The sequence below is a fragment of the Nesoenas mayeri genome (assembly GCF_963082525.1).
Source record: "Nesoenas mayeri genome assembly, chromosome: 28".
NCBI classification, from domain to species: Eukaryota; Metazoa; Chordata; class Aves; order Columbiformes; family Columbidae; genus Nesoenas; species Nesoenas mayeri.
Genome location: NC_137558.1, coordinates 1,954,599 through 1,960,598, shown reverse-complemented (window position 1 = coordinate 1,960,598; position 6,000 = coordinate 1,954,599).

Sequence of the window (6,000 nt, the reverse complement as noted above, 5' to 3'; positions counted from 1 at the left end):
GTTGCACCAGGGGAGGTTGAGGTTGGATTTAGGAACAATTTCTTCCCCAAAGGGCTGTTGGGCATTGAACAGGCTGCCCAGGGCAGTGCTGGAGTCACCATCCCTGGAGGGTTGGACAGACGGACTTGAGGTTCTCAGGACATGGGGCAGTGCTGGGGTGGGGAAGGGTTGGACTCCATGATCTTGAGGGGCTTTTCCAACCCAAATGATTCTGTGATTCCCTGGGAGTGAACACATTTGCAAGTTGCTCCGTCTCCTCTCGGAGCCGCACACGAGTATGAAGGAAGGAAGGCCGCAGACCCGGCCGTGCAATGAGGGTCTATTCAACCACCCTCATTTCCACTGGAAACACTTCGATCCTTGAGTTATTTAGTGCTGAAGGGTTCACTGTGCATCGTCCTTCGGCAGTGGAGCTTTCTGCTCCATATGGATGCTATGGGAACGTATAGCGCGGTCCCGCATCTCTGATGATGCAAACACCGATATTGAGGTGAGGGCTGGATCACAGAGCGTTAAAACCATCAGCGATCCAGGTACGAAGCTTTTCCCCCCGTGTCCCCAGAGGGCGGGTTGGCCTGAGGGCACCCAGAGATTTTATAAGTCCCGGAGTCATGAATTTCAACTATAACTACAAACATTTGTGGGGAGAAAATTGCAGGGAGGGCGATTAAATGTCTGACTCAAAGGTCATGAGCCGCAAATAACCAGCGCGAGTAATCGGGGGAAGTATCTCGCCCCGATCTGCTTCCCGAGGCCTGATGTTCATCTCATTTGCAGGCTCCAACAGAGCGTTTTCTGATTTATGGCCTTGAAATACCTCAGTAATGCGCTTTGCTCGCAGGTGGATGTGCGTAGTCTGGGTGGTTTCAGGTGTGTCGCTTTTCATCCTGGTGCATGAGCTGGTTTTGTGATGCAACGGCAACGTTGCCAGCCTTTAATCACCACCCGTCTCCAAGCTGTTCTGCAAATGTGCTGCAGAAGGAAATCTGCAAGAATCGGAGTCGAAAAATACAGTTTTACCGTTGTGGAAGAACTCTCGGGGGTTTTGCATAGAGAAGCATCAGCTTGTTCTTGTTTTGGAGCAGGAATTTGATGTCTGGTAGGGAGGAGAGGGATCCACCCACATCTGGCCAGTTCTTCAAGCCCTTGGAACTCGCAGCGAACGTGCTCCAGAAAGAGTTATCACCGCTTGGCAACCGAGCGCTCCAGCATGACATCTTCCCCGAGCACCATCTGTTCTCAGGGCTCGGGCGGGACGCTGCGGGCGCCCCTCGCTGCAGCCGGGGAACCGGGAGAATGCCCCAAATCCTCCCGTTCTGTGGGGTCCTGCGAGAAACCCCCCCAGGACCGTGGGGACAGGCGGAGGTAGGGAGCACCGGCTCCGGGTCCCCACCATCCCCGAGCAGCGATACCGGGGTGACGCTGCTCTTGTCGTTGTTTTTGCTCATCTTTGAGGGGAGCGCAGCGTTTGGGCCCGTAATGAAACCCCAGGAGCCGGGGGAGGTTACGCGAGGTACCCCGACTCCGGGATTTCCTATTTCTCCAGCTCTGCCTTTGTGATCTTCACGTTATTTCAACATAGTCCTTTTCGTGTGGTTTCTTCTTTAAGTGTTTTTAATTTGAACAAATTCCCTCCAGCTAATTTTTTCTTCCTTGTGCGGCGGCTCTGGAGAAGACCTTTTCCTTTTATTAAAGAGGAATGTTTTTAATCACACGCATTCTTCAACCCGGCTGAACTCTGAACCTTTCACGGCTAATCAACAGAAGATGGGAAACTTGGGTTTTGTTTTGGTTTGTTTTGCTTTAAGGAACTGCCTTTAACTGCTGCTCGGCCTCAGACAAAGCTCGTTGCTGTGTGCGGTGGCCTCACAGGCAGGGATGCAGGCAGGGATGCTGCGGGGATGCAGACAGGGATGCTGCAGGGATGCTATGGGGAACCAGGCAGGGGTGCTGCAGGGATGCTATGGGGATGCAGGCAGGGATGCTGCAGGGATGCTGCAGGGATGCTGCAGGGATGCTATGGGGATGCAGGCAGGGATGCAGGCAGGGATGCAGGCAGGGATGCTGCAGGGATGCTGCAGGGATGCTATGGGGATGCAGGCAGGGATGCTGTGTGGATGCTGCAGGGATGCAGGCAGGGATGCTGCAGGGATGTTACGGGGATGCAGGTAGGGATGCTACAGGGATGCAGGTAGGGATGCTATGAGGATGCAGGCAGGGGTGCTGCAGGGATGCTACGGGGATGCAGACAGGGGTGCTGCAGGGATGCAGACAGGGATGCTGCAGGGATGCTATGGGGATGCAGGTAGGGATGCTGCAGGGATGCAGGCAGGGATGCAGACAGGGATGCTGCAGGGATGCAGGCAAGGATGCAGACAGGGATGCTGCGGGGATGCAGGCAGGGGCACTGCAGGGATGCTATGGGGATGCAGGCAGGGATGCTGCAGGAATGCTACGGGGATGCAGGCAGAGATGCTATGGGGATGCAGGTGGGGATGCAGGCAGGGGTGCTGCAGGGATACAAGCAGGGATGCTGCAGGGATGCTGCAGGGATGCTATGGGGATGCAGGCAGGGATGCTGCAGGAATGCTACGGGGATGCAGGCAGAGATGCTACGGGGATGCAGGTGGGGATGCAGGCAGGGGTGCTGCAGGGATACAAGCAGGGATGCTGCAGGGATGCTATGGGGATGCAGGCAGGGATGCTGCGGGGATGCTACAGGGATAGAGGTAGGGATGCTGCAGGGATGCTGCAGGCTGTGATGCTGCGGGGATGCTCTGCAAGGCGTAGTTCAAACATGACTGATTTGTTCCTTAATCATCTGCCTGCCCTGGTTTGTTTGCTTTTTTGGCTTTATTTGCCTCTTTTCTAAGCGCAGCTCTTTGCTGCCGGCTGATCTCGCCTCTTAAAAAAAAAATCAGGAAATGCCAAAGGAAAGATTTCTCCACTGCTTGTTTTTTTTTTAGGGGGGGTGTCTGTCTGTCTGAAAGCAGCGTGACCGGTGCTTTTGGTGATTTCCCTTTCGGAGAGCAACCAAAGCACCGGATTTACCCTCTCCAGCCTGGGGAACTGGCTCCCACCAGCTCCCACCCTGCCCGAGAGCTCAGCAGGACTCCGAGAGCTGTTTGTCTGTTTGCAAAGTGCCTGTTGCCGTCTGCACACGCGCTCCATGTGTCCCCCACACCTCTCCAGCAAGCGCGCGGGCTCTTGGAGCACTGCGGCTGTTTTCCCCGCGCCGGCAGCCTGGAAAACACCAGGTTGGTGAGCACAGAGCTGGCGCTGGTGCTTGCGATGCCAAAGGCTTTCCCAGGGCACGCCGGGGTGGGACCCTGGGCTGAAGCGTCTTCTCGCCGTGTCACAATCTCCCCTTCTCGCGGAGGAAGGTGCCGCCTGCCTTGGTGCCGGGTGGTTTGCGCTTCGCTTCACCTCCCGCTTCGCTGGCGTTGTGGCGTTTTCCTCCTAGGCAGATTTGGCTGCGTGAGGTGACCCAGAAAAACAACCGACATGATGTTCCTGGTGCTTCTGCTTTGCTGCCGGGACACGTGGTGCGAGTAGGAATCGTCACCCCCTGTCCGGGAGAGGGGCTGATCCTGCCCAAATACCTCCTGGGATCTTCGGGATCATCAGATCAGCTTTGCAATTAGTGATTTGTTTAGCAGAAGGAAGGACGAGAGGGAGGAGGCGTCGTGTCGTGTCTTTGCAGAGAGGATGAGTTTGCTGGGTTTTCATGGCAGGGTCATTGGCAAAGCCATTTGCGCAGCGAGCGCTGCCCTGTCCCAGAGCACTGTTGGTGACACGGTGGCTGTTGGTGACACGGTAGCTGTTGGTGAGACAGGGGCCGCTGGTGACGTGGTGGCTGTTGGTGACATGGGGGCTACTGGTGACGTGGTGGCTGTTGGTGACACAGCTGCTGGTGACGTGGTGGCAGTTGGTAACATGGGGGCCGCTGGTGACACGGTGGCTGCTGGTGGCATGGGGGCTGCTGGTGACACAGGGGCTACTGGTGACGTGGTGGCTGCTGGTGACACTGGCTCCTGGTGACGTGGTCGCTGCTGGTGACATGGTGGCTGCTGATGACATGGTGGCTGCTGTTGGCGTGGTGGCCACTGGTGACGTGGTGGCTGCTGGTGACGTGGTGGCTGCTGGTGACATGGTGGCTGCTGATGACATGGTGGCTGCTGTTGGCGTGGTGGCCACTGGTGACGTGGTGGCTGCTGGTGACGTGGTGGCTGCTGGTGACATGGTGGCTGCTGGTGACACAGTGGATTCTGGTGACATGGTGGCTGCTGGTGACACGGTGGATTCTGGTGACGTGGTGGCTGTTGGTGATGTGGTGGCTGCTGAATCACAGAACCCCAGAATGTCAGGAGTTGGAAGGGCCCTGGAAAGCTCATCCAGTGCAATCCCCCCATGGAGCAGGAACACCCAAAAGAGGTTACACAGTCCCAGCCTGAGCATCCCAGTCCCAGCCTGAGCATCCCAGTCTCAGCCCAGCCATCCCAGTCCATACACCCCAATCCCAGCCTCTCTGTGGCCACATGTCATGGTGCTGGTGGTTTTTATGGGTTCCTCTAGGACCCGGCTGGCTTGGGGAGGGGGACAGCCCCCCAGGAGCCCTCATGGGGCTGTGCTTCTGGCCTTCCTCGGATGAGAGGAAGAGGAGGAGCTGCCGGCCTGGCCGCATGCCCCAGAATCATGTGTGAGCATCGGAGGCTGCAGGGAGTGGGGTTGTGTACTGTAACTCTTGGCGAAGGTCCCGGCATCAACCCCCAAATGAATTCAAGCTGCAGCGGGAGGTCACGGCAGAAACAAACAGCTGCCAGGGCAGGACGGGCTTTGCGAGGGGTCTGGGGGTGCTGGAGCCCGGGCTGGCGCGGGGGGACGTGGAGCATCCCCACAGGTGCCACACGCCCGAGGGGACCCGGCGTGGGGACAGTGGCCGAGGCTCCTGCCCAGGGTTGGGCTGCGCTCCCAGTGCCACCGTCCCCGGCCCGTCCTTGTCCCTCTCCACCCTGGCACTCGGCGTGTGAAGCAGCGTTTCTGAACTCTGAAAAACTGCCCTGAGTTCTGTGGCTTTAGCCCCTGCTAAAGCGACACTAAGTTGGGGCTGGGATGCCCATGTCACCCCATGGCTCTCCAGGCCAGTCCCTGCTCCCCTGGGACCTTCTTTTCATCCCATCTTCCCTCTGTCCCACCTCCTGAACAGCCCCGTTGTGCCAAAACGTCCCCAGCGTCGCAGGGCCCGGCGCGGCGGGGTGCTCCGTGCCACCGCTGCTCTGCGCTGGGGACCGCGGTGGCACCAGGGTCCCCGCTGCCACCACCGCTCTCCCAGCCCTGCTGCTCTAACCACAGGGACACTGGACGGCCTTTTTCCTGGCGCGGGGCGAGCGCCCAAGAGTTGTTTTTCTGGCCGCTCGGCCTCCCCGGCACACGCGTCCCCTCCCACTTCTCGTCTTCCGCTGCTGCGGAGTTTGTTTTTAAAAAGACTTGAACAGATGAGGCAGAGAGATCCCCAGTGCCTGCCCCCTTGGCCCTGCGCCACGGTCCCTGTCACCCCCTCCATCCCCGGGGGAGCCTGCGGTTGCCACCAGGACCTTCTCGCCCCTTTTTGTCCCGGGGAGGTGCTGGAGTTGCCCTGAGGATGCTGCTGGTGGGGTTAACAAGGCGATGGGAGCTCCCCGTGAGCATGACAAGCAGAGGATGGCCGTGACAACCCTGCTCTGGATGCCATCGGCTCCGAGGACGGCGGCTGTGGCTTGGTGGGCTGGTCCCTTCCTCCTCACATCCCCGTTTCCCCTCCAAACGACGCTCCTGCGTGTAAGGAGTCTCAGCATCTCAGAGATGAGATGAGAGATGAGACCCCGCCGTGGTCCCCGCTGCGCTTCCCAGCTCCCGCGGCACCCAGCGGGAGGGTGACGTGTGGCTGGAGGGACCGAGGGCCGGCCGAGCGTCTGCAAGTCCCTGCAGATCAGATCGGCGGCGTCACGCGAAGGAGCTTTG